This window comes from Sarcophilus harrisii, chromosome 4 (genome assembly GCF_902635505.1).
Source record: "Sarcophilus harrisii chromosome 4, mSarHar1.11, whole genome shotgun sequence".
NCBI classification, from domain to species: Eukaryota; Metazoa; Chordata; class Mammalia; order Dasyuromorphia; family Dasyuridae; genus Sarcophilus; species Sarcophilus harrisii.
The window spans coordinates 235,424,491-235,448,096 of NC_045429.1; the positions used below are offsets into that span (position 1 = coordinate 235,424,491).

General features: G+C 35.3%; 1 pseudogene; it reads left to right on the plus strand.

The window, feature by feature from the left end:
* LOC111720644 overlaps positions 1 to 23,606 on the plus strand; it is an 87,733-nt pseudogene that overhangs the window by 63,491 nt on the left and 636 nt on the right.

The following is a 23,606-nucleotide window of genomic DNA, read 5'->3' on the forward strand; positions in this document are numbered from 1 at the left end:
TAAAACACTCATTAAATAGATCTAGAGTGGAAAAGATGACATTAAGTAAACTACCTTCTCTATAGGATATAGATGGATATAACCAAAACATTAAAAAAAAGTAGCTCTTAATTATTTTGATTTAATATAAGTAGTATCCATAGTGCAGCACTGATGATTGATGTGAGGTTACTTTCATTTCCCTTCCTAGAAATTCTTCCTAAATATTCTACTGAAGTTAAGGTCTTAAAATAATGAAATTGGCAAAATCATCAAAAACAGAGAAATGGGAAAATCAGCAGTATGAATAACAAATATAATGGATAATCTATTCCTAAGTGAATGATAGGCTGTGTCTATAGTGTTTAAGGTCCACTTGAGGGGCCTTTGCTGATACCCCATTGTTACTTTTCTTCAAATTATCTATTTATCTGTTGATTTATATGTTGTATCATTCCAAGAGAATCAAAGTTCCTCAAGGCAAAAACTTTCTTTTGTGTCTTTGAATTCCCAGTGTATAGCACATATTAGTCACTCAGTGTATGTTTAATTGAATTGAACTATTATAATTGTCATTATTTTAAACAATCTTTTTTAATCTATTTGACTTTTTTTTTTACTAAAAAGAATCACAAGTAATATTAATTCTAAGCACAATTAATATTTGTGCTTTTTTGTCCAGGCTATAACTTGATATCAGTATTAGAAAAGTACAGTAAATTTCTGGCAACGTAGAGAACTAAAATTTTTCTCTATTTCCCCTCTAACAAAAAAAAAAAAAAAAACAAAAAAACAAAAAAAAAACACTAAAGAGGAATTCTGTGAAAAAGGACAGATGATTATAGCAATTTCTAGAGGATAAGAAAACAGCAAATCAACAAGAGTGCTATACATGGTTAACCTTTATTGGATTACTTGCTGTCTAAGGAGGGAGAAAAATTTTCGACGTAAGGTTTTGCAAGGGTGAATGTTGAAAACTATCTTGGCTTCTATTTTGAAAAGTAAAAAGCTGTTATTTTTTTTAAAAAAGTAAGAGTGCTTTGGATTAACAGCATACATTAATCTTTAACAAAATTACTCAAGAATTTATGAAGGGATTTTTGCATTCTAAGAATTTCCACTCTCTTGAGAGGATACAATTTATGAGTCAACATGTGAATAGATAATTTGAGGGTGGGGAAAGCACTAACAATGGGGAATCATGAAAGGTCCCTCAGCTGAAGGCTAGAGATGTGGCCCATCACTCATCTATGAATAGATTATCCACTATATATATTATTCATTCCCCAATTTCTCCATTTTTCTGCTGATGACTTCATTTTGCCCTTCCTCTTCTTTCCCTATTTACCCCATGACTAGGCAAGGTACCCAAATGACAACACCAGACCACACTTGTCTTTATCTGGGGGAAGCCCTAGATTAGGGACTCAAAGGCAGTAGAAGCTACCAAAAACACTCATTTTATCCTGTCCTAAATTTATGAATAGTGGTAGATGACAATTCAGCCCAGTCAAAAGAACTAAAAACAGAGGGAACTGGGCAGGGTGCCACCATATGGATTTACTGGGGCTGAATGAAAGAGGACTGGCACCTAAGTCAAGCCAGTCTTGTATCCTCAATGGGACAAGGATTGTCCCACAAATAAATAAATTCCCCAATGTGGGAGAAGGTTGAGACAGCAGAATAGTCAAAAAAACAGAGGAATACTGTCCATCAGAGGAGAAGCAAACAAAAATAACTTGTTGTTTCTTGTTATGGATAGACCTCCATAATTGTCCTTTTTTTTTGGAATATCTCCTCAAATTGCTGAGTAATTTACAAATGACTCCTGGGGCATGGTCAAATTTTCATCTGATGTTCTTATATAACCTGAATGTCAGAAATACACTAGAGGTGAATAAAGTTAGGATTATTATATCATTACATATTAATGCTTCAGACACCCCAACCACCAGCAGCAAAAAGATCCTAATAACTCAGAAAAGAAATATTGAATATATTAACCTAACAAACTAGTCAGTCACTGATTGTAATTAAATTATAAAGGGTTTAAAATTAGAGATTTACTAGGCTTGCAATATTTACTGAAAAACATATAGCATTAAGTAGAAATCTTCAGCTATGCAGCCCATTCCTTTAAAACCTTCAGGGGCAGCCCTTTTCAGCAAATTCAATCCAAGCAACAATTTTCTGTGCTCAGAGATATGCAGTGGGTCTCACCAACATCATCCAGATAGGTACATAAATCAATGCATTTATTATTAATAAATTGATTAGGACTTTATTTAAGAAAGGCAATCTATGAGAATCAATAAATGTGCTCTTATCCCGAGAATGAAAGGCAATGTGGTTTTATGGCTTTATTAATGACCTTGAAGTAAAAAGAATTTAAAGGTAAATCTTTTCTGAGACACTTTTTAACAATGTGACCCCATTATGTTATTAGATTTCTCTCATACTCAATTTATTCATCTATCAAATGAGAATAGTAATAATAACATCTTTTTCACAAGATTATTATGACAACCAAGTGAAATAATAAAATGCTCATATCTTAAGGCAAATAGATACACAGTACATAGATAGATATTGTTGCATGGACAAAAAAAAAGTGCTTAGTGATTTCCCAAAAATATGCTACTTATTCTCCTTTTCAAGTCTTGTCCCAGCTCATTGTCCATCTGTATTGTCTGTCCCAGATATCATGTGCCAGACACTATGCTAAAAGTTAGCCATAGAAAGATAATTATTATGTGCCTACTATGTTCCCAAAAATAACAAAAACAGTCCTTGTCTTTTAAAAGTTCATATTGTAATGAAGGAAAAAATATCAAATGACAGTATGGTAATGTAATAAGAGTCCCTCGTTGTATCAAGTTATATAGTCTTTGCTTTTGATTTCCCAATGATTATCTGCCATTCCTAAGGTCAAGTTATTCTATCTTTGGCTCTTTGTCACCCTTGTCTCCACCACTACCATCACTAACCACTACCCTGGGCACTAGTTGCTCTTGGGAACTCATTCCCTTTCTTCTGGAATAGGTAAAATTCTGGAGGTACAATCCATTTTTAGAGAAGTTGGTCCTCTAATATGCCAGTTACTTCCAAATAAGCTTTTTATAGAGACCCTATCTCTAGTCAGGGATTTACATCTACAGATATACTCATCACAGCTGTGGTTTTCCGCAGAAGCAATCTGTGGATTTTATTGATAAATACTTTGTTGTCAGTATTCAAAAATTTGGAGTGATTTTCTTGTATTATTTCCTATAGCAAAGTGCTCAAGTACTTGATTTGTCATGTTTTTCTGGGAACTCTATACTCCATAGATTACCTCTACACATCCTGTCTTCAAGGCCAGTTACTTTGGCATATATAGAATTCATACATTCTCTTGTTGTTAGCTGCTCTTCTGCCAAAATTTCTTTTATTTCCATGTTTAATGTTCCAAGTCTGTTATTTCCATTCACAGAACTTCTACTTCTTTGGAAAAAACTATCCATCATGGCTTCTAAGTTTAGTTTCCTTCTATTTGTGTTTCTAAATTATGTATTAAAAATAATTTCCAACCTAATTTCCTTCCTAAAATCTTTTTTATAGTTTTATTTCTCTTTCAAACCATTATGGATCTCATTTTGGTTATTCCATAATTTCTGGCATATCTTAAGAATTTTCTTTTGTATCAGAAATCATTCATAGTAAATAGTATTTGTCAATGTTCTTTGGACTTTTTAAAAATTCATATTCTTTCTTCCTTTTGAATCCATGCATCTCTGTTTATCTACTTGTAAGTTAGGTTCATAGTTAGGCTCAGGATAAACATACTGTATTTTATTCAAAAGAAATAAGATAGGTCAAAAAGAGATTAAATAACTACATATTAAGAGGTTATAGTCAAATAATGAGATCCAGGAACCAGAGCATAAAAGCATAACAAGAAACATTTGAGTAAGCATCAATGGGAAGGAAAAAAAAGTGATTTTGTTATTAGAGTACATTATATATTACCAGAACCAAAATAAAGAGGAAATAAGTGAAGAATATGGGAATATGTAACAAACCTAGTACAGAAGCATTCTATATTAATGTCTAGAGAGTGCAATTATCCAAAAATCTTCTGGGGTTCTCTTTGTCAAAAGCAGACTAGTTGTTTCACAAATTGGCTTGACTTAATTTTAATGATAATTGAATTCTTCAAAAGGTAGAAGAATGAAGAATGGTGACAAGCTGGCATAAGAGTATGTGTGTATATAATTCCTCCACAAATATCTAAAATAAAATACACTGGTCTTAATCCTGATTGGGGAAGTCAAAATAAAAATCACAGTCACTCATTTTTCAAGTTCAGGTCAGCATACAGCATAGGGAGTCAGACTAAGAAGTTTGCAGATCATAAAGATAAGATATGGCCAGAAATTGATTTACATTAAATTCCATTGCAGGGAGAGGTCATGGACCAGTATAACAGGAGGGGACTGAACTTACTGAGGATACAGAAATAGGTGCCAACCAGGAGTTCATTAACTACTTCTAAGTTCTAGATCCAAGACTGGCTAAGGAAGAAATCTGTGCCTATGATGACATTCCATAACTTGAAGTTGTAAAAAGTCCTTGTCAGTATACCGAGGAATGAGAAAGTTCAAGAGCAAGCAGAAGATCTATGGCTCTCATTTCAAAAGCTAAGCAGAGTTCTCAGTTCACCCAATACAGTCTAAAAATTGCAATTGAATGATCAAAGGAAGTATTCTAGAACAAAGTGAAGAGTACAATTTTTATGCACTCCAAATCAACAGAGCAGAACTATATGAAAGTAGTTAAGTCTAGAGGTAGTCTACTGGAACTCTTAACTAGGAACAAGCAGATAGATGTGTTGCTCAGACTTAAACTTGGGTCAGAAATTTTCAGAGTTCAAACAAAAAGATTATATTTTATTCTGTATCAGTTCATTTTGGCAACACTAAAAGCATACAGTTTTTTAGCCTGTGCCTTTGATGAGACCTTGGAGTAGCAGAAAGATTCAAGAAGACAAAATTCTTCCCAAATATTCTCCCCAAAAGTATGTATAACTTAGTCCTAGTTAAGTTCAAAATCAAAAAGTAGAAGAAAGAGTGAGCAAACAAACAAGAAATAATCCCATCATAAAGTACCATTATGATGATTGAAATGCATAAAGTACAAACCCACAAGAAGAAAATCATTTAAAAATATCTCTAAGAAAAGCCACAAAGGAAAACTGGAAGAAAGGAAGGAAGAAAAGAAGGAAGGAAGGAAGGAAGGAAGGAAGGAAGGAAGGAAGGAAGGAAGGAAGGAAGAAAGAAAGAAAGAAAGAAAGAAAGAAAGAAAGAAAGAAAGAAAGAAAGAAAGAAAGAAAGAAAGAAAGAAAAGAGAAGAGAAGAGAAGAGAAGAGAAGAGAAGAGAAGAGAAGAGAAGAGAAGAGAAGAGAAGAGAAGAGAAGAGAAGAGAAGAGAAGAGAAGAGAAGAGAAGAGGAGAGGAGGAGAGGAGGAGAGGAGGAGAGGAGGAGAGGAGGAGGAGGAGAGAGGAGAGGAGGGGAGGGGACTCATAATAACCATATGAAATAAGTAGCATATTATCATCCCCATTTTATGCTGAAAGAATGAATACAGAGGTTTTGAAGAATCTGCCTAAAGTTACATAGTAAGTGTCAAACTTGGAACTGCCACCCAGAACTATGGATTCCAAGTCCAGCATCCATTGTAATACAGTCTACAGAACATTATTTCTGGAATTGAAGGACTTGGATTTAAGTCCTTCCTCTAATACTCACTACTTTGGGGGCAAGTTACCTCATATATAAAATGAGAAGGTTGAACTAGATGGTATCTTAGATCCCCTCCAGTTCTAGCTTGATGATCCTAAAGAAAACAAAAATGGGAAGCTTGACCTCCAACACAAGAAGTGTCCGTGATCAGCTCTGGAAACATACTCTCTAATTTCTGCTTTACTAATAGTTGGCTACTACTGAGAGATCTTGGCACAGTCTGTCTGGGAAACAGGATGGGTTTGTTTATTTTAAATTTTCTCATTAGCTACTCTGGTATTATTAATCACATTTGCCTACAGATAGCCTAGATGCCTCTCATTTCTGTTTGACCTCTCCTCAATTTGATTCCAATATTATTTCCATTGGTCATACTCAAAAGATTAGACTTTTTAAATTCCTCATCTTCTCTCCCTTTCCAGCTACAGAAGAACAAAATCTTAAGGCCCCCACTAAATTTCCCAAATGGCAAAATAAAACTATAGACTTCTCCTCTGTACTTTCCCAGACGCATAGATTTGAACTTCCAGTTTTGATTAATAGCAGTGATTACTTCTTCATCCAAAGTGTAGTCCTTATTCTTTCCTTGGGATATTCTAATGTAAGAACAAGAAGATTAAAAAGAAATCTCATCTTCTCTCAAACGGTTTACAAATTTATTGCTCTTCTTCCCATCTGACTTCATTCCAAAACAAAGCCAGGGTACTCACTCACCACGGGTGATCTCTCCCATTCATCTATCACACCTCCCTGATGCAAGCCAATGCTATAAACTCAATTCAGGACACACGGGTGGCCTGCACATATAAGCTTCATGAGTGAATGGAAGAACTGTGTAAGGCTAAGCTTTGTTTTTTCTCCAGAAACCTGCAAAGGTGGATTAGCCAGGATTCTTGAATACTTTACATGCATGCTCCCCCTCAACTTTATAAATCCCATTTCTTTTTCATAATTTTTTTCAACATAATTATATCACTGACTTTTTCTTTTTAAGTAAAAGATTTAATTTGCAGAGGCTGGTTAGGCTCAGAGTAGACAAAATAATAGTTTTGACACAAGTAAAGCATTAGGGCCAAATTTGTTTGGCCCCTACTCCACACAGACTCTAAAGTCCTCACGGAAACAGAGCAGATGTAACACATAGAAAGCAAAGCCCCCAACTAGCAGGACAAAAAGAAAAAAGAAAAATACTTCTGAATTTTGGTTGCTTATACTCAATTATTCATTCAATTACCCAGATTTTATAATTCTGTTTCAGGATTCTTCAGAAATGCCCATAAGTTTTCCAGTGGATTTTGATACTCTTAGTTTTGTGGACAATTCTCACAATAATGAATGTTATATGTTTAATTATTTCAGATTCCTTGTGATCCCATTTGAGGTTTTCTTGGCAAAGATATTGAAATGGTTGGCCATTGCCTTCTCCAGCTCACTTTACAGACAAAGAAACAAAGCCAAGAAAGTTAAGTGACTTGTCCAGGATCACACAAATAGCAAGTGTCTGAGGTCAAATTTGAATCCAGAAAAAAATGAGTCTTCTTGATTTCAGGTCCAGCACTCTGTCTACTGTACCCCCTAGCTGTCTTCAGTAGTGAATAATAGGGTATAATGAAAAGAACATTCAATCTAAAAATCAGAGAAACTGGATTTTAAATTTTGCTATATAATTTCCAAGCAAAGTGACTTCAACAAGAGATTCACTGCTCTGGGCCTTCATTTATTCACCTATAAATCAAGAGATATGAATTAGAAGAGACTCAAAGATTGATTACAGTTCTAATCCCTACAACCTCCTTATCTACATGCATTTTTCCTTTAATTACTTTAACTTGCCTTGGCCTTGAAAGATCTAACCAGGAGTGATGGCAAAATCTGCATTAATAAGCTGAAGAATTGAGACAATTAATTAGCTAGAAAACTTGAATGGAAAGAGACAGACTGATACAGAGACAAAGACAAGAAGACAGACAAAAATAGAAAAAGAGAGACAGAAAAAGAAACAGAGATATGCAGATAAAGGAGAATGAGAGACAGATACAGAGATCAAGAGACAGACAGACAGGAGAGAAAGAGACAGAGGCAGACAGACACAAAGACAGAGACAAGCAGGCAGACAAAAATAAAGAAAGAGAGACATAGAGAAAGACAGAGAAAAAGACAGATAAGAGAGAGAGATACAAAGATCGAGAGATAGAGAGAAGAAAAAAAGAAAGAGAGGCAGACAGTGACAGAGAAACAGCATACAGACAGATAAAGAGACAAAGACAGAGAAAAAGAATTTGAAGCTTAAACTGTCTGGACATCTGTTTTTCTTCTTCACAACTCTCAACGTTTTTGGGGGGAAGAAGGGGGCAGTTCCTTTCCTTTGCCCAGTCTGAACATGGAGTGACTCACCACCATATTGGTGCTGAACTGTTAGTCTACTGAAGCTCAGAACTCCTGAGCTGTGAAGAAAGACAAGTTTCAGCCTCCCCAGTAGCAGTGATTACAGTCATGGACCACAATTCTGGGCTCTTACTCTTAAGGCAACATTAACACTTCCTGAAAAATTATCAGAATGTATATATTTTTCCCCAATGGAAAATTTTTTGGTCCACTGTATGTAGGCCTGTTTTTGCTGTGTGGTCCACACCTGCACTTTCATCGGTACTAGGAAACTCTACCATTACAGACGATTTAGGATTGTAGAATCATCGAGTCTCCAGCCATGAGACCTCAGAGGCTATCTATTCCAACACACTCATTTTAAATAAAAGAGTACTGAGAGTCAGCAAAGTTAAGTGATTTTTCAGTGGTCTTACAGGGAATAAGCATAAGAAACTGGATTTGAATGCAAGACTTTTTACTTTTCAGTACTTTCCATTATACCATACTTCTCTAGAAACTGAGCTGTCACTGATTCACAGAGACGAAGACATTTGAATCCAAATCTTCCTGACTCCAAGGCACCTTATTACCACACTTTGCCTCTGTGACTACTTTAAATATGTAGAATATCCCCAAAATCATGGATAGAGTGCTGGTCCTGGAGTCAAGAAGACTCGTCTTCCTAAATTCAATTCATTTTCTCTCTTTTTAAAATCTTTTTTGGGGATATAGACCTAGTAGTGGTATTATTAGATTAAAAGGTATGTTAGCCCTTTGGACATAGCTCGAAATTTCTCTCCAGAATGGTTAGATCAGTTCATAACTCATGCATTAATTCCCATTGCCCACATCCCCTCTAATAATTATACTTTTCCTTTTTTGTTATATTAGTCAATCTGATAGGCATGAAGTGGTGCCTCAGTTATTTTAATTTGCATTTCTCTTATCAAAAATTATTTACAGCATTTTTTTTCAATTGAGTGAAATTTATAAAAATACAAGTCATTCCCTGATTGATAAATAGTCAAAGAATATATACACATAGTTTTCAAACAAAGAAATCAAAGTTATCTATAGTCATATGAAAAAATGTATGGACTGTCTTTTATGAGGAAATCACCTCTCTGGATAGAATTTTGTCTCCTCATCCCTAAAATGAAAGATTGAACCTAATGACTTATCAGATCCCTGCTTTCCAATTCTAAATTGTATTTAAAGGTTCTTAGAAGTTGTCTTGGGGGGTAGTCACAGACCTATAAAATGAACCCAAGTATTTTGCTCTGGAGACATTGCTCTTTCTAATGAATCACATTGCTTGCTACTTATTTGTTTTACAAAACAAGGAAGAATTTCATAATCACATGGCATAATTATTGTTATATTTTAAATTTCCTTAAACCAGATTACATTTTATCCACTAGTGAAGAAAAAAAGTGAATTATTCCATTTTAACTGTCAGTTGAATTTCATTTTCATTTTTGCAAAAAGAAAATTTAGCTACAATTAAAAGACAATATTTTTCCATTAGAAAACATAGCTATTTTCTCTATCCATAATCATTTTCTTCTCCAAATATCAGTTGAAATTTCTTACTTTTTCTTAATCATTTAATCTTTATGACTTCTACAATTTGTGAATTGAAAAAGGTCTCCTACCCTTTCATACTTCATTAGGGCAAGATGTTTTAGGTGAGTCAATCAATAAATATTAATCAGGCTTTTACTTATTCCTACGTACTGTTTTAGTCAAGTAAGTGACACAGTAGATAGAGTTTCAAGGCCTGAAATCAGAAAGATTCATTTTTCTGAGTTCAACTCTGTTGTCAGACAATTATTCACTGTAATTGTAACTCACTTAACCTGCCTCAGTTTCCTTATCTGTAAAATGAAATGGACAAGGGAATGGAAAACCATTCCAGGATTTCAGCCAAGAAAACCCCATGACATGACTAAAAAACAAGGGATTGTGCTAAGATAGAAAGTAAAAACATAATCCAATAATTCACATTCTAATGGGAGAGATTTGTGTGTTGTCCAAAAGAACTTTAAAACGCAGAGCCATAAAATCACAGATCTATATTTGGAAAATCTAGTCACTAGATTCAAAGAATCATCTAGTTTTGAATAGGAATTTGAGGGCTGCAAAGGTGTAAGTGTACCCCAAGAAATATCCAAGGTGAGATATGAATCCAGATTTTCTGGCTCCATAGGCAGTGTTCAACTTGTTCAACATTTTTTCATTATAATCATAAACTAATTAATTTCCTACTGTATTAATTATGCAATCTCATATTAATAATGCAATCCCAAAAGAATACAAATCAATAAAAAGAGTATTTTGTTGATTTTGTAAAATAGCAAGCAACTCAGCTTTAAAAAAAAATCTCAAGTCTTTTGTTTTTACATTTCTGGATTTAGGCCTGAATCAGAATTGGTTTAAGTCCATGGATGGAATGACTGATAACGCACCTGGTAGCTTCAGACAAGCTTGTAAGAAATCTTGTCCTATTCCTCACCCAAACCTGGCTTGGTAGAAAATGAGTCAGAATTCCAGGGTTTGGCGACTGATTATTTGGGGCAAGAATGAGCCGGCCTAAGGAAAAGAAAAAGAAATGGGAGGAAGACATTATCAAGAATTATAGATATTGCCAAGAGATAAATGGAAACTGGAATCTAGAAGGGCTAACCACAAAAACAGTAACCTCAAATTTTAATATGTGTGATGTGGGAGGGTTTTCCCCAGATGAATAATAGCTGATATTCATTTAGCTCATTAAGGTGTATAAAGCACTTAACATGCATTATCTCACTTGATCTTCCCAACAATGTTTTAAAGTGAGTGTTATAGCATTGTTATCTCCATTTGACAAATAGGGAAACTGAGGCTCAAAGAGGTAGAGGGATTTATTTATGCTTGTAAAATTAGCAAGTATCTGAAGCAATACACAAATTAAGCCTTTGTTTACTCCAAGACTGGCACTCTTTGTACTAAACTGTGCTGCTTCTCTTAACTTTGGTAGGACAATTTTGGTCATATGAAAATGAGGAATGATACAAGGCAGGAGAAGATGGCCTAGTGACTGACTACATCAAAAGGAATGAATTATTAGAAAAGAATTGTTTTTTGTTGCTATTGATTCTTCATTCTCAAAGAGCACCGTGACATCAGGGAGATGATGCCATAACATGCAGATGTTTTTAAGTGAGAATGGTCCGTGAAAAATCACCAGCTTCACTCTCTGCTCCAGAGTCATCTGGGTCCAGTGTCAAGATATACTTATTTAAAAAGGGCTTCCATTTCTACTTTGTATAATGAGTACTCATAGTTTCAAGACTTGGAGTCAGGAAGATATCACTCACAATCCTGCCTCAAACACTTGTTGGCTGTGGGATGTGGGGTTAATTGGAATAATAATAATATCTACCTCACAGGATTGTTGTAAGTATCTAATGTGAGACCTATTCTAATTTTCCCCTAGCTGTTAGTAGCCCCTCTCATCTATATTACTTTGAATTTATTTTGCATGTATTTTCTATTAGCTTATATCTATACACATCATTTCCCCTGATATAAGTTCTCTAGGAGTAGGAAGAAATTCATTGTTGATGTGTCAATTACTGGCACATAGTAGGTATTCAATAAATACTGGGTGATTGATATGTAAAGTTCTTCACACACTTTAAAGTGTTATATAAATATTTGCTTTTTTTTTTTTTTTTTTTTTGGTTCTTGCTTGGACTTCTGTTTGGACTTCTATAGATTCTTTCAATGGTTAATGCTAGGAAAGAAAGTGAAGTTGTTGATTTTTCACAGCTCATCCTCACTTAAATCCAATTCATTTTCATGTCATGACATCATCTCCTGGATGACATGGTCCTCTTTGAATTTGAAGGACAAATAACAATAACAAGGGCTACCTAACATAGTGCACTCCACTGGTCATTATTAAGCTAAATGTCAAGAATACAAAAATGGGTATGATCCAGTGTCTAATTTTAAGGAATTAATAATCTAAATGGATATGGATATACAATCCATGAATATGAATAATTATGAGCCAAGGGAACATGATATATTTATATATATATATATATATATATAAATATATATATACACACATTTTGTAGCATATATCACAATGAGACTACTTATTTTGTTTAGAAGATATTATATGACTAAGTGTAATTTCATGTGTACGTACATAAACACATTAATTATCTTTGTGTATGTATATAGACATATTCTATGTGTATACATATTTATAAGATATATTTTATCAAATATGAAGTTACATATGAGGAAATATATATATATAGATGACTGAATGTATCTAATTTTGTATGTTTGCATACATATATATTTATACTACATATATGTGTATTTATTATCTTTATGTGCAGGGAATGGAGTCTAAATTAGTAGAAAATCACTGTAGTAATAATCAGAAGACCCAAAGTGTAGTCCTAGATCTATTAATAACCTTGGATAAGCCACTTCATTTACTACTTGGGTAAGTCCTGTTTCCTAACCATTCAAATTGGGAATGATAATTCTTATGCTAAAACAGTTGGTAGCATAGTACAGAGAACATCAGACCTCAAGTAAGGAAGATTTGAGTCATCTCTGATCTCAGATACCTACTAGCTGTGTGATCCTGGACAAGTCACTTAGCTCTTTTGCCTCAGTTTCCTCATATGTAAAATGAGCCAGAGAAAGAAATGGGAAACCATTTTAGTATCTTTGCCAAGAAAATCCCAAAAGGGATCAGAAATTGTCAGATAATTGTCCGAACAATTCTTATGTTCCTTACCATACAAGCTCATTGTGAGAATCAAGTAAGTGTTTTGTAAATCTTAAAAGTGCTATATGACTTTGGCTAGCTTCAACAACAGCATCATTACATGTCTCAAACTTATCCAGGATGGCTTGTCTTTTTTTATGTTTTTCTCTTTTTTAAATTTTATTTTAAAAAATACAATAAGAAAAAAAGAAAAAAGATAAAGGAATACAAAATAGAAAAAACAAACAAACAAACAAAAAAGAATATTGTCATATGCATAGCAGAACATCATAGAAGATTCAAAATATATAACAACAAATTACCAGCTCAAGAAAGTGTGTGTGTGTGTGTGTGTGTATAAATATATATATATATACATATATATAATATTGTCATGAGTGTCCATCTTTTCTTTACTTCCTTGTAGATTGTCATTTTGTTCTCTGTTTTGCACCATTTTTATTTTATTTTTCCTCCCTTTTTCCCCCAAAGCAGGCTAGTTAAGAAAGGATATATTTATGCATACATATGTAGATATATGCATACACAAACACATACTCACATACACCTCATCCCCACATACACATATACATGTCTTTCCTATGCCTTCTGACTCTTTGCTTTAATTCTTTTTTTTTAATTAAAGCTTTTTATTTTCAAAATATATACATGGATAATTTTTGACATTCATTTCTACAAAACCCTGTGTTCTAATTTTTTCCCTTCCTTCTCCCTATCTCCTCCCTCAATCCAATGTATGTTAAATAAGTGCAATTTCTCTCTACATATTTCTACAAATATGCTGCACAAAGCAAAATAACTGTATGGATATGTATACATATATTGTATTTAACATATACTTTAACATATTTAACATGTATTGGTCTACCTGCCATCTGGGGGAGTGGGGGGGGGGAAGGAGGGGAAAAATTGGAACAAAAGGTTTTGCAATTATCAATGCTGAAAAATTACCCATGCATATATCTTTTAAATAAAAAAGATATAATAAAAAATATGCTGCACGAGAAAAATCACATCAAAAAGGGGAAAAAATAAAAAAAAACCAAAAACAACAACAAAAACAGTGAAAATACTATGTTGTGGTCCACATTCAGTTCCCACTGTCCTTTCTCTGGGTGCAGATGGCTTTCTTCATCACAAGATCATTGGAACTGGTCTGAATCACCTTAGTGGTGACAAGAGCCATATCCATAAGAATTGATCATTGTATAATCTTGCTTTTTCTATGTATAATGATCTCCTGCATTTCACTCAGCATTAGTTCATGTATGTCTCTCCAGGCTTCTCTGAAATAATCATTTCTTATAGAAAAATAATATTTCATAACATTCACACACAACTCATTCAGCCATTTTCCAACTATTGGGCATCCACTCAATTTCCAGTTTCTTGACACTACAAAAAGAGCTGCCACAAACATTTTTGCACATGTGGATCTCTTTCCTTCTTTTATGATCTCTTTTTAGGATACAAGCCCAGAAGAAACGTTGCTGGATCAAAGGGTATGCACAGTTTGATAGCCCTTTAGGCATAGTTCCAAATTGCTCTTCAGAATGATTGAATCATTTCCCAACTCCACCAACTATATATTAGTGTCCCAGTTTTCCCACATCCCTTCCAAATTTCATCATTATCTTTTCCTGTCATTTTAGCCAATCTGAAAGGTGTGTAGTGGTACCTCAGAGTTGTCTTAATTTGCATTTTTCTGATCAATAATGATTTAGAGCACCTTTTCATATGCTAGAAATGGTTTTTTTCTTCATCTGAAAATTGGATGGTTTAAATCTTCTTTGATGGACTATTCTACTGCATTACATGTATCTTGTTCCCATTTCACGGCTCAAGTCTGTAGGCCAGTTCCATCATATATCCTGTGTTCCAGACAAAACTAACCTGTGACATAGGGGAAGCAATAAGGCCTTTGGAATCAGAGAACCTGAGTTTGAATAGTTGCCTCTGTTACTTCCTCTATGATTTTAGGTGAATCACTTATCTGGGCCTCTGTTTCATCAGCTTTAAAATTAAGAGGATTAAACTAGATGGCCTCTAAATACTATTCTATCTTTAAATCTATGAAATTGGTATGATTTCTTTTACAGATTCCTCTTCTATTTTCACCTTTTTATTAGGCAGCTAAGTGATACAGAAAGAAAAACTATCATACTTGGGGTCAATGAGATCTGAGTTTGAATTCAGCTTAAGACACTAGCTGTGTCATTTTAGGCAAGTCACTTAACCTCTCAGTTTCAGTTTCCTCATCCGTAAAATGGGATCATAATAGTATCTACCTGGCATGGTTTTTTGTCAGAATCACATGAGATAATATATAGATAGACAAACCTTAAAGCACAATATAAATGCTAGTTATTATTATTTTATTTCTTCTTATTGATTTTTCTTACCTTATCCTTTAGATTCTCTTTAAAAAAGAAGAAATAATGTAATGTAACAGGTTACCATGAAAGTCTTTAAATATGCATTTCTGTGAAATAAGGGACCAGTCATTCTTCTGTTAGATATAGGATATTCAGCACCCTGCTTAGAACATAATAGGCAGTTAATAAATGTTTGTGACTGATTAACTCTGTGGCAGGAAGAAGATTATTGGTCTTGGAAGACTGCTAGCAAAGAATAAACTCTATCAGGCTCCTCTGAGCTAGAAAAATCTCAAATAAGAGCATAGTAATGGATTTTCTGTCCATCAAACAAGAAACAGCCTAGCCCTTCGTTTGGCCTAACCTGGTAAGCTATGACATGTCATGACCCCAAATTTTTCAACCACACTACCCAAAGATGGTCTACTAAGTTGTAGAAGGTTCATGGGTTGAATTTGCAGAGAGGGGCACTCATAATGATCCTAGAAAATATGAAAAGAAGTAAATGGTAATTTTCTATTTGAAGAAACAAAGCATTTCATTCAGATACAGAGTCTGATTTCTTATCCAGGCCTCCTCTGGCCTGGATATATTTAGGTAGACTATTTGATGCAGAATTTTACAGTCTTTCAATACAAAATGGGGGGCTGAAAATTGGGTGTAGGATCAGACATCAGAATGGAGAAACCATTTTGCCAAATTTAAATTCCATTCAGTCTCTTAACCAATACTTTCTTTGCTGTTCTAGTATTTTTTGTGTGACATCCGCATTTTAAGAAACAAGTTGCTAGAGATTTCTTCCCCCCCCCCCAAAGGCTTTGTGAATGCCAAATAACTCTTTGAAATATGTTGAAGCTATGCACTAAAGTGAATAAAAACATATGGATTTAATGTTCTCTAAAATATATATTTTTTTAACTGAAGTGGACTGGTAAGTGGTGAGGGGAAGGGGGAAGGGGTGCTTGGCAGGACACATTTGTTTTTTAGTAATTCCAATATTTCTGGAAAAATTGTTCCAGATGTTTGATGAACCTTTGATGCTCCTTGGATTCACCCAAATCTGATAATAAATAAAGGATAATTGTAAGTACCAGTGACACACTGTGTTTCAGGAAGTATGAAATGGACAACTATTATCTGGGTGTGATCTTGAGCAAATCATTTTACTTCTTGGGTCCTCAGTCTTTTCCTCTAAACAAGGAGAATAGTTGGAGTAGATGACTTCCAAGTTCCCTCATAGTTCTATATCTTTGATCATTCCATTATCCTAGGACAAGAACTTATTCTTGTCTGAATTAAAACACAGAAAATACCAGGTGAGGCTATGTTTCACATAACATGAAGGACGGTTTCATTGTAAAATCTCTTGTCTACCATGCTTCTGCTGGATAAACATCACTAAGAAACTTAAATTTTTAATTTAGAGAACTGGATGGTATTTATGAGATGCCAAACATCTGACTACTTAAAAACATCTTATTCTGGCACTTAAGACCATCTGTCAATGAGCCTCACCCTTCCCCAACTTCATGCCTTACTACATTCTCCTCCAATAGAATAGCTCCTCTACTCTGTCCAGGGCAATTACCCTTTATTTATCAGACTTGGGCATCAAAGGTTCATCTGGAACAATATACCTTCCCTTCATTCTGGCACTCCAAGTGAATAGCCAGCTTGTTCCTCCCATTCCTTTTTCTTGAATGATCTCCTCATTCCCTCTGCCAATCCACAATCTTAATTTCAAGTTCAGTTCAAGATTCATCCTCCTTTCCTCATCCATCAATCCACCACAGTTCCATGGTGATAATGGACCATAATATAGAGATGAAATGGCCCTCAGAAAACATCAATTTAGCCCTGTCATTTTGAAGATGAGAAAAGTGAAATTTACGAAAATGAAGGGAGATTTTTTCAGTCATACAAAATGTCAGAGAAAGGATTCAGGCCAAATTCCTCTGACATTGCCTCAACACTTAATTATAGAATCCATACCTTACCAGTCCTAGTGCTGTGAGGGATGATAGATATTACACATTTGATACATTTCTTTTAAATTGGTGTTTATTTACTTTTATTCCATCCAAATGTTTGGGATTATTTAGAAACAGTCATTGATTATACTTTCTTTGAGAGGCAGAGTGCTACAGTAAGGAAAAGCACAGTAGTTGAAATCAGGAAACAGGTTTGATTTCTGCTTTAGATACTATGTAACCACAGAGAAGTAACAACTTAATCTCTTAGTTTCTTCATAAGGAAAATGGTTATCTAGATATCTGCATTACCTAACCCACAGAGCTGTTGTGTGAGAAATTATTTACCAACCTTAAAGTATGATATATGTTTGTAATTACTAATTTTCTTTCCTTAACATCAAAAAGTATGTGAATTAGTATATTGTTGTCTGTCCTTCATTTTTTTTTTTTGCTAAGAAATTGGGGGGTTAACTGACTTGCCCAGGATCACACAGCTAGGAAGTGTTAAGTGTCTAAGGCCAGATTTGGATTCATCCTGACTTCAGGGCTGGTGTTCTATCCACTGTACTAACTAGCTGCCCCTTGTCTGTCCTTCCTTTTTTAAGACCAATGACATCATGGGGTGACATCTTGACTTCTCTGTGAATTGAATTTAAGTAAGACAGAGTTGAACAATCATCAGCCTCTCTCTTTCTTCCAAAGTTATCAAAGTCCGGGGGCAAGTCCAGATAACTAGACTGCAGTGAGTGGATGACCGTGGTGTCTTTGATGTCCAACCAAGCTCCAAGCACTCTGTAGTGCTGCTTCAGGTTCTTTCATGGTCATTGGAACAAACTGTTCTTATTCATCCATTCCACTAGAGGAAGTCTTCACAGGCTTTGAGCAGTCACCTTCCCCAACTCACCAACAAGTTTGAGATCTGTCAGTTACCCTCACCATGAGTCAAGCTGTCTGTTGAGAGTTTTAACCAGGTGTGCCCATGGCACATGCTATAATTTCTTGGAGACACATATGGTTTTTCTTGTTTGTCCTTTGTCCTCAAAGAAAATCATGACAGCAGGGAAGGTATACCCATGATAGGCAGGGGAATTGGATTTAAGTGAGGGAGGGCTATATAAGCTCACCAGCCTCACTTTCCCCTCCAGAGCCATCTGGGCCAGATATATACTAGGATGACTGCAAATGGTACAGGAGTCTCTAACAGGTCTCAGTTTGACTGAGGCAAAGCTCATTCAGTGATGAAGGCTAGGTAAAAAAAAAAAAATGAGGAAAAGAATGAGGCAATCAGGGTCTAAACAAAGACGAAGTGGGGGTTAATTTGGGATTTTTTTGTTAGCCAACCAGTGAGAGCCAGAATGATGTGAGTTTTAGGCATAGTCCTTAAGAAAAAAAAAATCTAGGCTCTGAATCCCAAGAAATCTTGAGAGGAAGGAAAGAAGGAAGGAAGGAAGGAAGGAAGGAAGGAAGGAAGGAAGGAAGGAAGGAAGGAAGGAAGGAAATGATGGAGGGAGGGAGGGAGGAAGAGAGGGAGGAAGGAAGGGAGGGAGGGAGGAAAGAAGGGAGGAAGGAAGGAAGGAAGGAAAGAAGGAAGAAAGGAAAGAAGGAAGGAAGGAAGGAAGGGAGGGAGGGAGGGAGGGAGGGAAGAAGAAACAAAGGAAGGAAGGAAGGAAGGAAAGAAGGGAGAAAGGAAGGAAAGAAGGAAATAAGGGAAGGAGGGAGGGAGGGAAGGAAGGAAGGAAGGAAGAAAGGAAAGGAGGAAGGAAGGAAAGAAAGGAGAAAGGAAGAAAAGAAGGAAGGAAGGGAAGGAGGGAGGGAAGGAAGGAAGGAAGAAGGGAGGAAGGGAAAGAGGGAGAGAGGGACGGAGGGAGGAAGGGAGGAGGGAGAAAGGGAGGAATGAAGGGAGGAGGGAGGAAGGAAGAGAGAAAGTGAGGAGGGAGAGAGGGAGGAATGAAGGGAGGAGGGAGGAAGGAAGAAGGGTGGGAGGAAGAAAGGAAGGAAGGAAGGTAGGAAGGAAAGAAGAAAGGAAGGGAAAAAGGAAGGGGAGGGAGGTGGGAAGAAGGAAAGGAGGGAGGGAAGGAGGGAAGGAAGGAAGGAGGGAGGGAAAGAAGGAAGGAAGGAAGGAAGAAAAGCCTGTGTTGCTGGACTGACCAATTTCAATTGGATCCTCAGTAGAAGTGCTCTACTGACAGAGGTTGCTTTTTGCCCTTCATTCACAAAAAAAAAAAAAAAAAAAATCATGACATCAGAAAGATGATCTCCTCCAGAGCCATCTGGTACAGTGTCAAGATAGAAATCAAGACAATTGAAGATGGAGTCTCAGAGCCACAGGTGACAGTTGGGTGAAGATGGACACTAAAAGTGAATGAGCAACACTAAAATGGGTCCAGAAAGTCCTTATACTGGAAGTGCTAGTCTTCTCTGAAGACCCCAAATTGGCATATATGTATATACATACATACATACATACATATACACATAAAGTGTATCTTTTGGATTCATAAATGATATTCTCTGAAAGAGGATATAAGCAAAAAGACTAATGGGTAATTGACTATGCATTCAACTCTAGCTAAAGACTACAGCTGCTACATAGATGAGCCATTGCTTCCTTTAGTTCTTCTAGTTGGCTTTTCAACACAGCTAAGGAATTTGGAGAGATTCATGTAACCAAGAAGAATCAATACATCTGGGGCGAAAATAATCCCCCCAGATCTTCAGTGGAAGACATATACTATACATCTGGAAAGTTCTAATGACATGGGAGTTTTCTCTTTCAGGATATTGAAAATGATAGTAAAAAAAGAGTGTTTTTAGGAAGTAACCCTTCCTTGACCATAGATTCAAGAAATCAAATAAGAAATGAATGATTGAAGCACTTATTTAGTATTAATACTTAGCTGCAGTAATCTCTAGCTTTATGAATATCATATTTTGAGATGTTAAGAGAATCAAGATCTATGATTTTACCAAATCATGAGGAAACTTTCTATGATAATGAAGAATCTTCCATTGTTCTACAATTTATAGTCTTATAAAGTGTCCTGGTGCACTGAGGAATTAACTGACTTTCTAATATATGTCACAGTAAGATTCCAATCCAGTCATCCTGATTCCAAGGACCCTATGTCCATTACAAATGCCTTTCTAAATGACATTTACATACAGATAACTGCTGCCATCCCTGTCCTAATGTCTGCTTTTGCAACCTCTATGACCAGAACTCCCCCGTGCTATAGTCCACCTTTGCCCATAGAATTTTCCCTGCTATAGTCAAGGCCATCAATCCACTTTCCTTATCTCTATCCCCAGTCCCATCCTTTCTCCAGGCTCAGAGAAGCCAAGTTTCAGGCCTTAATGGGTCACTGAGTCATGGCCATGCAATCTCATTGTCAGAATGTATCATCAAATAACTGAATGAAAACCCTCTCTACAACACACTCAGTAAGTAAACATCCATCTTCTACTTGAATACATCCAAGGAAGGGGAACCCATCACCTCTCAAGCAATCTATTTCACTTTGGGGCGGTTCTAATTGTCAGGGAATTTTTCAAGTTAGGGGCTCGGGCTCTTATCTTATTCAGAATGATTCAGGAGAATTTAAATTGATGAGTTACTATAAAGATGATTTCAACTAATTAAATAATAAGCAAATAGACCCATATGAACTGGAATACAATCTTAATCATCATATATAGCATTTTCACATGAAATAATGCAGTCTAAGTTCCAGTAATTAACCTACAAACATACTTTTGGAACATAAATCCTCCATTAACTTAGTTGCTGCCTGACAGAGATATATTGCAGTTTTATTAAACCTCTTCCTTCTGAATGCAAAAGAGGAATACCAGTTGTCCAGATGATGTAGTAACTGGATTAAAATCCTAAATAATCCCTTACTAGCTGTGTCACCATCATCAAGTACCTTTATTTCTCTGATCAGTCATTTCCTCATTACAAAATGGGAATTATAATATATTACCTGTTTCATAGGAAAGAGCAGGTAGATGCCAGAGCACATAGAGTACCAGACCTGGGGTCAGGAAGTTTCATCTTCCTGAGCTCAAATTCAGTCTCAGAAACTTACTAGCTTATGACCCTGAGCAAGTCACTTAACCTTGTTGGAGAAGATAATAATAAACTATTTCAGTATCTTCACCAAAATAAATAAATAAACAAATAAACAACCAAATAAATAAATGGATGAATGGATGGATGGATGGATAAGTAAATAAACAAATAAATAAATGAACCTCAAATGGGGTCTGGTGAATACAACTGAAATGAGTGAACAACAATAAAAATCTCACAGGATTGTTGATAGGAAAGTATTTAATTAATCTTAAAGTGGCATATAAGCAAAAGACACCTTAAAATATTTAAATGAGGGAAAGGTTGACATTTGACCCCTTATTAAGTTCAGACCAAAAATACATTCCCCAAAAGAAGTTTAAAAAGGTACTGAATTTTAATTAACAAGCACCCCCCATTGAACTAAAGATTGATATACAGGTTTTATCTTAAGAATTCAAATGAACGTGCTCTTGTTATTCAGTCATTTTAGTCATATCTCCTTTAGGGTTGTCCAGCATCATACAATTAGTAAATGTCTCCTGTTAGATTTGAACTCCATTCTTCCTGGCTTCAGCTCAGTACTGTATCCACTGTGCCACTTACCTGCTCCTCAAACAAACATGGGCTGGTTTGATTACAGAGTAATAGGAATTATACAATTAGATTCTTTCATCATGAACTTCTGAAATACTATAATACTATGAGACTTAAAGAAAGAAGTGTATAGAATTCCATAATTGAGAGGAGGAAAGGAGAAAAAAAATTGTATGACAACTTTGTTATGTATTTTAAAGGAATAGCAAGTTATACATAAGAGATTTGCTGTTTCATGTGCGATCATGAAATTTTAATGAAAATTTAAATGAAATTTTAAAATCATCTTTTAAATTATATTGTTATAGAAATGCTTGCTTTATTCCAAAAATTAAAAAATAAATTTAAATAGTTCAATGTAACTGAGAGTATAATGTAGCAGTAAAGAATTTATCTTGCTCAGTTTCCAAAAATAAGAAAGAAAAAATCTGAGTAGTAATATATTTGAAGAAAACTAGACAGAACAGGATAAACAAATTTATATTGTAAATATATAGAATAAACCTCAAACCACAAGACATTAGGTCATCCTTTAAATCCTGAAGGAAAACCAAGAATTCATTGGGCATGGTATAAAGTCATGCTCTGAGGCTAGATGTTACATCATTATCCAATTTCCTAGTTAAGAGAGAGTCCAACAGAGGATAGCCCTCAGCAAGGCTAAAGTTGGTTTCCCTAGTAAAATATCAGTGAGCAACAGTGGCAATGAGTAACAGTAACTTGCCATTACCCACTTAGAGCAATGTGTACTTTCCTAACCTAAGCTGAGCTTGGACTTTAAAGTACATTCATACTATGTTTTACATGGTTAGCAAGGAGACAAAGAAGAGAAGAATATGAATTAGGATGGAGGTAACTGCAAGCAGATTTGTGAGCTGTGGAGATTGCTCCCCAAAAAAATGAAACTTTATTTACTTGCATCATGACCTATATGTTCTGGCTTTAAACCAAGATAGAGAACCCAACTCTTAGACTTATAAGGAGAGAGGCAGAAAATAAAACCTCCTAATAATAAAAGAGTTCAACAGAGAAATATTAATCAGCTCTGCTACTAATTTAGCTTTAGTTTTTTCATTTACATATTGTGGGGTAGAAAGAACATTGAACTTGAATTGATATGAGTCAAAGACCAAGTCTGCCTTTTACTCCCTGTTATGTCTATGGGAAAGTCACCTTACTAGTTTATGTTTCTATTTCCTCATCAGTCAAGTGAAAAGATTATATTAGATGACCTCTGACATCTCAGCCAGCTCTAGTTTTATAATTCTGTCACTGAACTATCTCTTAGGTCCCTTCTAGCTTTTAGCACCTACTATTCTATAATTCTTAAAGTTATTCAAATCAAAATGTAATCATAAACATTTGTCATAATAAACTTTTTATCATTACAATCTTTTTCATGCTAAGCTTTTTTTTTTGGCACAGCAAAAGGGATTGACTTTGCACAGAGTCACACAGCTAGTAAGTGTAAAATGTCTGAAGCAGATCTGAACTAGTATCTTCCTGACTCCAGGACCAGTACTTGATCTACTAAGCTGCCTTATGACAATCTTTAGAGGAAAAAGTAGGTTTTCAGAACATTTCTGAAATCTGGAATAACAAGTTTATTACCATTATCACTAAGTAGAGTCACTGGTATCTGCCAAAGCTGCAGAAAATGGC